General features: G+C 46.1%; 1 long non-coding RNA gene across 1 annotated transcript; it reads right to left on the bottom strand.

Moving 5' to 3' along the window:
- Window positions 1–320: 320 nt before the first annotated feature.
- On the bottom strand, window positions 321–1,701 carry LOC311355709. The gene is made up of 2 exons (XR_014637508.1): window positions 957–1,701; window positions 321–611 (listed from the first exon to the last, which is right to left on the bottom strand). It is a non-coding gene; the product is annotated as an uncharacterized lncRNA (long non-coding RNA).
- Window positions 1,702–12,542: the final 10,841 nt, after the last annotated feature.

Raw genomic sequence — 12,542 nt, 5'->3', positions numbered from 1 at the left:
TGAGACCCCTGTCCTACAGGGATCCGTCTACACTTAGCGTACACAGGCGGCAACGGCAGTCAATACTGCGCGGGATTGGGATGGAGAACCAGACTTCAAAGCCACAGTCTTGATGTGGGTGATAATGATAATGATGTCGTGGCACGATACTTTATTTTTTGTTGGTATAAGTACTGCCAGTACTAACCACAAAAAAAAGAAAAAAAAAAGAAAGAAAATAAATAAAGGTCAGGGCCACTCAGGAACACGATCAAACAACAGCAACGTGGTTTCATCTGTAGTTTTATTTATTATCAATCTCCACACAAAATATATCGGGTTTTATTCTGGGAATGGAATATGTAATTTAAATATCACTGTATTCATATAAGTCTATGTTATGTGTTTGGTCTAGAGAGGTCGGTTGGAGACACGGGTCACATGATGACAAGAATTATGGACCTACTGTAGCCTACATGGTGGATATATATATATATATATATATATATATATAATTAATCTAATTATTAATTAATTAATTACAGTCGCTGGGCATCTTCTCCAGGCGCCACTGCTCCACCGTTCCCGTCGGCCCGGGCGCGTACTCCTTGGTCCTGGGCTGGCCACAGCGGCTGCAGATACGAGAGGAGACCTTTTTCAGGGGCTTGAGGTAGAGCCCTTGCTCCCGGGCACGACGCTCCTTCTCTGCCTGCATTCTGTGCCTCCAGGCAGTGGAGCGGGGAATGGCTCCAGCCATGGCCACGGCTGGAGCGGCGGCTGGAGCGGCAAGCGGGGTGGGGTCCATCGGGGGGGCGGAGGCAGTGGCCTCAATCGTGTGGTGTGTGCTTTACACCACATTCAGAGCTCACTACAAGTGTACACACACACACACACACACACACACACACACACACACACACACACACACACACACACACACACACACACACACACACACACACACACACACTACTTACGATCGACTCTCTTGGTCCCGAGCGCCGTACAGGGACTTGTAGGTCTGGTGAGCGTTCACACCGAACCCCACCAGCGCGTCGTCCACCCCGCAGGTAGACTGGGAGCCCTCACACAACCTACGCCTGGCCACGGCCGTCACCATGGGTGGGAACAGCCGGGCGTGTCACGTTATTTGTGTGTGGGCACAGGGTTGTTGGGTGATTTGCTCCACAGGCATTGGGTTAGACAGGTGGGGGCGTGGCGAGCGGAGCTGGGCACCGCAACGAGGCACACCTGGACCTCATCAACTCATCACACACTCTTTCTTAAGTCTGGCGGGGACTTCTCGTCGGTGCCAGATTATTCCGTCTCATTCGGTACTTTGGCTAACGAGTTTGGATCAATTTATGGTAATTCGACCTGATCTTGTTTTTTCATTGACGTTCGTGTGTTTTTGCCGGTAGCTAATTCCTCGCCAGCATATACCAGCGGACCGCAGCATTCACCAGAGCCTCCGCCAGCTACGCCTACCCGTTCCTGTCTTCGCCTGCTTCGCTGGATATCTTTTGTGTTCATTTTTGGACAATAAACCTTGTCCGAACTGTCTGACTGACTGTCCGAACTGCCTCAGTGTCTGCATCCGGGGTCCTAACTAACATTACCGAGTTCCTAACAGGGCGTAGGAGGCGAGGGCGTCCTTGTTCTCCATGAGGGGCGACTTGCTGGTGTCCCCTCCCTCTCTCTCCTTCTGGTGGGATGGCAAGATGGAGATTGCGTACCCCACCGCGTTCCCCAGCAACCACTGGAACGTTTGAAGGGTTCGAAGGGTGAGCCATTTTCTGTAAGACAAGAAGAAACAAGACATTTAGTGTATTACAATGTACTACTAATTACCTTGTTTGCCTCCCCTGGGGTGTTATAATAACACTGTTGATATCAATGTTAATGTCAGGATATCAGCCCATTAGGGGGGTTAGGGTAATACTGTCGACGTGAATGTTAATGCCAGGAGCCCATTAGGTTTAGCCTGATAGTGACCTGTCTCCCTTCCCCCATCCATTCACACCTCTTATGCAAATCGAGGTTGTATTTCAAACACCGAAATCACACATTTACACTTTGAATTTCGTTACAGCATTTATACCACAGGGTCTCTAGGGTCTATAGCATAAAACACCGTCGACTGATTACAGTTTAATGCATTTTGCACAATTTGCCAGGGCGAAACAACGCGCCATACGTGACAATAGGTGTAATCATCATGACAATGGGAATGACAAAGGGAATACTTTCCACATCAAGTTTAACATATTTATACTTCGACATTCGTTCTAGCATTTATACCACAGCTACCTTTTGAACTCTTAACATTTATTTAACATTTATTTACGTCTTAGACTTTTCGGCTTTACTGAAAACATGGAGTGGCAGTAGCTCAGGAGGTAGAGCGGCTGGCTGGTGACCGGCAGGTTGGTGGTTCGCTTCCCAGCTCCTCCTAGCTGTGTGTCGAGGTCTCCCTGAGCAAGACGACGGTAGTGACCAGTGAACGTATGTAGTGACTCGCTGCGACAAACATCAACAGTCTCTGAATGTGAATATGAGCGCCGCCACCCGACAGACAACAAATCACATTCCCATTGGCTGTGAGCCAATGTGAGCACACAGCTCAGCTGCAGCCCCGGAGCCCATTACGCCCATTGGCCACTAGAGAAGAAAAAGAAAAGCCGTCAAAAGTGTGGAGTTGAGAAGATAGAAAAAGGGAAGCAGTTAAAATTGTGGTGGTGAGTTCTGGTATTCACTCTGAATTGAGGTGACGTTACACAGTGGGCGTTTCGTTGGAGATAATGGGCGTTTCTCCATTATCTCCAACGCTCCGTTTCTCCATTTCTCCATTTCTCAGTTCTCCGTTTCTCCAACGTCATTGGGTCAATGACTGGGTCATTGACCCAATGACTGGGTGATGTAATCCTGGGGGGGCGGGGCAGCGTTTCTCCAACGCTCCGTTTCTCCAACGCTCCGTTTCTCCAGGGTTTCTCCCCGCCCCCCCAGGGGGGGGCAGCGCCCCGCCCAGGGGGGGGGGCAGCGTTTCTCCAACGCTCCGTTTCTCCAACGCTCCGTTTCTCCAGCGTTTCTCCCCGCCCCCCCAGGGGGGGGCAGCGTTTCTCCAACGCTCCGTTTCTCCAACGCTCCGTTTCTCCAGCGTTTCTCCCCGCCCCCCCAGGGGGGGGCAGCGTTTCTCCAACGCTCCGTTTCTCCAGCGTTTCTCCAACGCAGAAATTGAAAGTTCTTCTGTCAATTTCTGTCACAGACGCCAAAGTGTCACACTTGATGTACTGCACTGAATACTGCACATGAATGCTGCCTCCTGAGAGGTGCCAGTGCCAGTGCAGTAAGGACAAGTAAGAGGACACATGTGAGTAGCGTACTTTAATTAAACTTTAATTAAACTTACTTATTAAGTAAGCTTAGTGTTATGTCAGTAGGTAATAGTGTAAGCTTAATAAGCTTAATAAACTACATTTCGGTCTCTCAGTAATAGTGTAAGCTTAATAGTGTAAGCTTAATAAGCTTAGTGTAAGCTTATTATTATTAGTAATAGTGTAAGCTTATTAAGCTTACACTATTACTGTAGTGTAGTGTAAGCGTGTGTAGTGTAGTAGTGCGTAGTGTAAACTATTACTAGTGTAAACTATTACTGAGAGCTTATTAAGCTTACACTATTACTATTACTATTACCTACTGAGAGACCGAAATGTAGTTTAGCATAGAGTACAAAGAAAAGCAGTAAAGTAAAAAGCTGTAAAATGTACACAGATGGATTCAGTATGAACATTATTGACAGTAGAACAGTGTGGAGGAATGCATTAAGATGACATTGACAAACATTATAGCCTATATAACGTTCCATCCACCCACCTGAATGAATGAACGTCGATGGGGCAGAGGTCCTTTCCCGGTCTAAATCACTCTAAAACCCCTTATTTTAAGGCAATATTCAAGCGGGTTGGTTTCTGACATAGGTCAGACATGTAATGATAGTAAAAATAAAAAAAATAAAGTATTTTTAATTCATTTTTAGGCCTACTAGCATTACCACAAACACACGTTTGACCCGACCCGATTGAAGATTTCCTTTTTAAAAAAGCGTTTTAGAATGATTTTGACTGGGAAAGGACTTCTGTCCCATCGACATTCATTCATTCAGGTGGGTGGTTACCCCACGGCAAGATTGACGTAGGCCTTTATGTTCCACTGAACAGCGCAGCTCAGGCGATATCTAGTCAGTATATATATATATATATATATATGATTGGATTGTGCTACAATAGGTACGTGTTTCTCTTTTATGACAGACTTGTCGATGTGCTCTGATAACGAATTGGTTTTGTGTGTTTTCTACATATTAAGTCATTGTCCCCATAACGTATTAGTCCATGCAGATAATTGTTGTTATCAGAGCACCTCGATAAGTCTGTCATAATAAAAGAGAAACACGTACCTCTTGTAGCACAATCCAATGACTGAAGACGTTCGTAATTGAATAGAACCGCCAACCGGATATGGGTCCGTCACTGATTATGGTCCCCCCGGAAACATTTCCGTTGTCATCACTTGCAGTTTGTTTCCCTATTTGCTCGTGTTGTGAATATGTGCAACGCATGTGTTGTGAAATCAATGCAGGTGTTTTCTAAGTTTGCAGGTGTTTTGGAATTTGCAGCGCACGTGTTGTGTAATCGATGAAAGTGTTTTCTGAATTTGCAGGTGTTTTCTGTATATGCATGTGTTGTGGCGTTTGCATGTGTTGTGACCCTTCTCGGCCACCGTAAAATACGACAAACACGATGCTGGGTTCAAGTTGTTCAAAATTTGATTCTGAACAACTTTTGTAATGGAGTCAAGATCATAGGAGTCCAACTTGATGTTGATATGAGCAATTAACTGTTTTTGATGATTTTTGGCCTCTGGCGGCCATGTTGTTTTGTCAATCAACTTAATTTTACTTCAGGAGTTGGAACTTTGGACCCCAATAGCCACTGTGTCGGTCCCGCTCAAATCAAGCATTGCGTCTATGAACTGTGGCGATTTTAGTGACAGGTCACGCCCATTTCGATGCCACGCCCTATTTGAAAAAATGTTGTGAGTTTATCTTGTTCAGAATTTGATTATGAACAACTTTTGTATTTGGGTCAACATCAACATCATAGGAGTCCAACTTGATGTTGATATGAGCAATTAACTATTGTCGAGGTTTAAACCACGCCCATTTTAGAACTCAATGGCTCATGGGTGCTTTAAACTTGAACGTACAGACTAATCTTTAAGTCCGATCGAAGATAATGGTCCATAGATGATATGTGCCAAAGGATTTTTGTCAAAGTCGAAAAACCTGGGATCGTTAGGCAATTTACTGTTTTTAACTAAATTCAAAATGGCGGCAAATCTGGGAACCGGAAGTCATAGGTTCTTGAGGCGTATTTGTTCAGCATGTGGATATGCATATGTGTGCAAAGTTTCATGAGTGTAGGTCAAACCAGTTACGAGATATGCTTGTGCAAAGTTTGCATTTTTTGGACCGTTGGTATAACGCCACCTTTGGGCCAATCAGTGTAATATTTGCTGTGTGCTAATCTTGGGTCAACCTCTACACGTCTAGTAAGTTTCATAAAAAGCGTGCGATCGGTGTAGACTGTGCAATGCAAACGCGGCGGAATATAAATAATAACAACTAGAATCACTATAAGTTGCCTTCGCACACTTTGTGCTTGGCACCTAATTATTAACATTTCCATCTCACTCAAGATGCAATGCATTTCAGGCAAAAAATATACAATACTTTTTCTTGAATACTGTATGTGCCAAAAAAAAACTAAATCTGCGCAAAACTCAAATTTAACACATTATTTTTTCTGTGATTAATTAATCGAAATTAACCTTAACCTTAAGTTAATTTGACACACACACACACATATATATATATATATATATATATATATATATACATACACACACACATATACATATGATACTATACGTATCCTACACCAATTATATACACCAATATATATATATATATGTATATATATGTATATGTATATATATATGTGTGTGTGTGTGTGTGTGTGTGCGTAACTGCAGGCAGTGTTTTCTTGCTCTGTGGACTATGTGTAATTTTATTCATTGACCACAAGGTGGACTCGTATTATTTTGTTGTAATGTACATGTTGTAATGTACCGCTGCTGCAGGAGCCCCGAGGACTACCGAGGACTACCGAGGAGCCCCGAGGACCGCCCGTCACCCAGCGGGACGTCGCCTGGTCTCATCATCACTTCCACTACTTTTTTTAAAAACCCGTCGGGAGTTGAACTGGATTAAGCAGCAGCGGCTTCCCGTCCCGTCCCGTCCACACCGCGCCCTCCCGGTCAAACCAGATTAAGCCATAGTGGTGTAAAGACAGGTTAAGACATCGTGGTGTGAAAACCAGATAAAAGAGTGTACGTGGATCAGGGGGGTCATCTGTATTTTGTGTTTCAGGAGCCAGGGAGATCGACATCGCAGCCACGCTGGAGCATCTCCGAGACCAGAGACCTGCCATGGTCCAGACCAAGGTACACACACACACACACACACACACACACACACACACACACACACACACACACACACACACACACACACACACACACACACACACACACACAGACACACGCACACCTCCCACAGTACAGAGCGTGGTCCGCCAGCTCCCCCTGGTGGTGCAGACCGGTACTGCAGTCCCACTGGAGCCTCCCCAGCCTGCCCTGAGTGAGAGCTCCAGTGTTCTGATCTGAGGAGGTAAAGCAGGGTTCTGGAGCGCTGTGGCTCTGCTCTCCGGCGGTACCACAAATACACCATCGATCTGAAACTCCCATCATCCTCTCTGTCTGTCTGTCTGTCTGTCTGTCTCTCTCTCTCTCTCTCTCTCTCTCTCTCTCTCTCTCTCTCTCTCTCTCTCTCTCTCTCTTCATCCAATACTGTATAATATGATGATTGTATCATAAAGTTACATGATTTGCTGTAAATATAAGAAATGATATGAATCAGAGTGAATTGAATTGTTATCAAATATAGTATATGTTTAAAGTGCAGTTAATGAAAGTTAAAGTGGACTGAATGGGATCTGAAACATGTAATTAATGAGGATATAAAACAACAAACCGATATTATATTACTCCTATAAATGGGATTATATATATATATATATAGGAGTAATATATATTATATATATATAGGAGTAATATAATATCGGTTTGTTGTTTTATATCCTCATTAATATAGACATGTTTCAGATCCCATTCAGTCCACTTTAACTTTCATTAACTGCACTTTAAACATATACGTATATATATATATATATGTATATATATATGTATATATATATATATATATATATGTATATATATATGTATATATATACTCATGTATATAAACACATGAGTCAAATAAAAGCTGATCTCTTATCAATCGCACCTGCAGGTATAAACGTAGAATCTATTCAACTTGAGATTCTTCCCACTTTTTCATATTCTTAAAGCACCTCATGTGTTCACTGTCCGCCCTCGGAGACGTCCGGACTTGGACAACGGCGCCCCCTGCTGTCCGCCACAGGAACAACAGGCTGAACCAGCGGACTCGCTATAAACGGCGCTCCTGCTATCCGGACTACATTCCAGTCAATCTTGCATTATCCGCATCAGGTGGGTATGGCTACTTTTTGAAAGACCCGCCCCGGAACTAACCAATAATTCCATGTCTATTTAGTTAATAGTTAATTAATGAATTCATGTGTATACTGCTTGGCTGCTCATCATCCAGTTTGCAACCTCTTCAGCCTCTTCTTGTGTGCTCTTCTGTCCATGTAACTAGCCTACTTTTATTAAACAAGAAAGCTATTTCTGTTTGTAAAATTTCATTTTACAATCAGATATAGTGTAAGCATTCTTAAAACATTAAACAAACAAAAAACAAGTCCTGTCCAGAGAACGGACCCATCCGTTACCAGCATATAAATAAATACCTTTATAAAATAACATATGAATAACTTTATTAAATGACATATTAATAAATACCTTTATAAAATGACATATGAATAAATACCTTTATAAAATAACATATGAATAACTTTATAAAATGACATATGAATAAATACCTTTATAAAATGACATATGAATAAATACCTTTATAAAATGACAGTGGATGGAAAGAGCGGGGGCTGGGCGGTGTTAAATCATGTAAAACAATGACTTTAGATGTGATTACAATAGATTAAACTTTATACAAATACTGAGACAACGAAACAATCAAAACTGCCCCAGAGACTCACGGTCAACTTCTACCACTGTGCCGTGGAGAGTGTGCTGACCTGCTATGGGTTACTGGTGTGGTTTGCCGGCTGCACCAGCGCAGAGAAGGAGGCCATACACAGAGTGGTGAGAGCTGCTGGAAAGATCACTGGGGGTCATCTTTCCTTCCAGACAGATTAGTGCGGATACCAGCATGTTGGGAGCCTCCTGCTACCAGCGCTAAATCATTCGCCCACACCTCTACCAACAACAGTTAGATATGTCTAGAGATATATGGTCGTATATATGCTGGGCTGCGGCAAAGTGTGTGTGTTTGTGTGCGTGCGTGTGTCAGTTTGTCAAGAATGTGGAGTTGGGCCTTAAAGAATATTCCTTCCTGTTTGTGTGTGTCAAAGAGTTTGTGTCTGCCATTAAGTATGTAAGATATACATATACATCTAAAAACAAACACAAGATCACAAGATTTCTCCAACACATTTTTATTATATATATGATTGTTGGGTTCCATGAATTTGGCATTGGGCCAAGGTGAATTTAAACGAAATATGTACGTCAAACATGTGATGGGATCCGACCAAGTCCACATTGATGTGACATCCCACTGGAGAGAAACCACAGCTTGGTCCCAGTGCAGGTGAATTTAAACAAAGTAGTTCACACCTCAGTGTGATGTAACACTGATGAGGACTTGGTTGGGTCCCATCAGATGTTTGACTACTTTGTTTAAATTCACCTGGGCTCAGACAAAGCTGGGGTTTCACTCCTGTGTGATGTCACAGCGATGTGGACTTGGTTGGATCCCATCACATGTTGGACTTACATACTTTTTTTAAAATTCACCTGGGCTCGGACAAAGTATGTACGTCAAACATCGGATGGGTCCAGTCCAAGTCCACATTGATGTGACATCACCCTGGAGTGAAACCTCAGCTTTGTCCTAGCCAAGGTGAATTCAAACAAAGTAGTTCACACCTCAGTGTGATGCAACACCGATGAGGACTTGGTTGGGTCCCATCAGATGTTTGACTACTTTGTTTCAATTCACGTTGGCTAACACAAAGCTGGGGTTTCACTCGTGTGTGATGTCTCATCGATGTGGACTTGGTTGGATCCCATCAGATGTTTGACGTACATACTTTTCCTGTACATTTTTATTTACAGTACATCCGACCCGCACCGGAACAGGGCAGCCACTCTGGACAGGCGCCCCTTCAGCCTTTCATTGAACGTTTGAGGCCTGAGGCCCTTCCCCTGGACCTCCGGTGCGGGTCGGTCCCCTTCTTCCTCCGTCTTCTCATCCCCTTCTCGCCCGTTCACGGGGGCATCGGCCACGATGACTTCCACCTTGTTATTTCGGATGCCCCTCATCCAGACCCTCATGGTCCCCATGACCTGGGCCAGGTTCTTTCTGGGGGGCACGTCTGCTCTCTGAGGCAGCCGGGCCCCCAAAGGGCCCGAGCCTTCTCCCTGGTGTTGGGGTCCTGTCAGAAATGAACGACAAGACGGTATTTAACGATGACCGTAGTGGCTGTTGCGTGTTTGTTGCTGTTATGGGTTCTATTTTAGTGACTGTTAACGTGAGAGTCGGTCAGTCATTGTTTCCTGATTATGCTGACATATAAAACTCAAAAAGATAAATCCAAACCCCACACACACACACACACACACACACACGAAAACACAACAATGCAGCAAGCTCACCGGGTTCATGGGCGGTCTGGCCTTGGTCTGGGGCGGTCTGGCCTTGGTCTGGGGCGGTCTGGCCTTGGTCCGGGGCGGTGTGGCCTTGGTCTGGGGCGGTGTGGCCTTGGTCCGGGGCGGTGTGGCCTTGGTCTGGGGCGGTGTGGCCTTGGTCTGGGGCGGTCTGGCCTTGGTCTGGGGCGGTCTGGCCTTGGTCCGGGGCGGTGTGGCCTTGGTCCAGGGCAGTCTGGCCTTGGTCCGGCGGGTCTGGCCTTGGTCCGGCAGGTCTGGCCTGGGTCTGGGCGGTCTGGCCTGGGTCCGTGGGGTCTGGACTTGGTCCGGCGGGTCTGGCCTGGGTCTGGGGGGTCTGGCCTTTGTCCGGGGCGGTGTGGCCCGGGTTGGGGACTGACGGCTCGCACTCTGCGTCCGGGTCGTACGCCTCCTCATCCGCCTCCAACCATCTGCTCACCATCTGGGACGCAATGCACCGCGTCAGGAGCTCACCGGGTTGAACATGAACCCACACCGAAGACCCATGAGAGGAAACGAAAAGACGTCTCAGTCGGTGTTCGTGTTCGTGTCCTCTCCTTCCTCACCTGTCCCAGATGTTCTTCCCCGGGTGGCAAGGTGGAGACCGGATAGGGGGGGGAGGAGTCCGGATAGGAGAAGAAGGAGTCCGTAGAGGGGGAGGAGGAGGCCGGATAGGAGAAGAAGGAGTCCGTAGAGGGGGAGGAGGAGGCCGGATAGGAGAAGAAGGAGTCCGTAGAGGGGGAGGAGGAGGCCGGATAGGAGAAGAAGGAGTCCGTAGAGGAGAAGGAGGAGGCCGCAGAATAGAAGGAGGAGTCCGTAGAGGGGGAGGACGCTGGTTTGTCCACAACCCCACCCAGGGTCTCCTGGTCTCCTGGTCGGAGAACCTCCTGTCGGAGGAGATCATCACCGTTAGGTCACCTGGCCCCTCTCTTCTCCGTGGTTCACTCGCTCTTTGCTAACTGGGCTGACTGGCCTCTGTGCTCGCTCTGTGATCACCAGGTGACGCTCAGCGCTCCACTCTCTGATCCCCACTGAGCAGGGCACTGAGGGATATTGATATATAATGACTTATATAGAGGAGCACGGCCCTGTGATGTCAGAGGGCCACCGGGTTCTGCTGGCCAGAGGCGTCACGGTGACGTAGTCGCGGTGACGGAATGTTTGGGTATACATTCGTGGTCGAATCAATTTTCATCTGGTTTTTTAGCTTCCCTCAACCCTAACCCTCAGGAAAACAATAACGGTGTTAAAAATCGCCGGGGGTTCTCCTTTAACTTAATAGAACAAACATACAACAACAAGTTTTTAAAAGAATACAAATGTGCATCTGCACACTTAAAAGTTAGCTTGTGCGGTTGGTGTTCCTCACCTGTCCCAGAGGATGTTGTGTTCCTGGGGGCGGGGAGGAGATCCAGGTCCAGGAGACCCCACCCAGGGTCTCCTGGTCTCCCTCTGGTCCCTCAACAGTTGTCATCACCTTAGTGGGTCTTTCACTTTGCTCACTAACAGGTTAAACAGTTTGATACCACGTTTGTTGCTGTCTGATCACCACTGAGCACTGGACCGAGGAGCGGTGACTTACATAGAGGCGGTGATGTCATAAAGGCCCACCAGGTTCCGTGTCACGTGATGTTGATTCGTTGTCGCAGGCAACAGGATTTTTTTTTTGATTGCACTCTTTAGAATATGCCTAGAATAAGCTCAAATTGAAACCACTGAAATAAGAATGACTTTAATAGAAAAATAAGTTGACAAAAACAACCTTATATTTACAAAGTCACCATTTGAAATTGGGTCGCCCAAGTCCATAAGCTGTTTCCAAGTCTATCTACGTTTTATAAACAAACATTTGCATAAACACACACCGTGGGGCCAAGAAAGACTAGTCAGGCTATCAGTTTGTCTTTGATCAACTCTTGATATTGAAACACAAGTTTGAGAGTTTCATTCTTGTAGATCTACTGGAGTACACACACACACACACACACACACACACACACACACACACACACACACACACACACACACACACACACACACACACACACACACACACACACACACTACTTACGATCGACTCTCTTGGTCCCGAGCGCCGTACAGGGACTTGTAGGTCCGGTGAGCGTTCACACCGAACCCCACCAGCACGTCGTCCACCCCGCTGGTAGACTGGGAGCCCTCACACAACCTACGCCTGGCCACGGCCGTCACCATGGGTGGGAACAGCCGGGCGTAGGAGGCGAGGGCGTCCTTGTTCTCCATGAGGGGCGACTTGCTGGTGTCCCCTCCCTCTCTCTCCTTCTGGTGGGACGGCAAGATGGAGATTGCGTACCCCACCGCGTTCCCCAGCAACCACTGGAACGTTTGAAGGGTTCGAAGGGTGAGCCATGTTCTGTAAGACAAGAAGAAACAAAACATTTAGTGTATTACAATGTACTACTAATTACCTTGTTTGCCTCCCCTGGGGTGTTATAATAACACTGTTGATATCAATGTTAATGTCAGGATATCAGCCCATTAGGGGGGTTAGGGTAATACTGTCGACGTGAATGTTA

The sequence above is a fragment of the Micromesistius poutassou genome (genome assembly GCF_964030765.1).
Source record: "Micromesistius poutassou genome assembly, chromosome: 11".
Taxonomy (NCBI): domain Eukaryota; kingdom Metazoa; phylum Chordata; class Actinopteri; order Gadiformes; family Gadidae; genus Micromesistius; species Micromesistius poutassou.
Note: the sequence above shows the minus strand (reverse complement) of the source record. Positions and strands in the feature narration are given on the sequence as shown.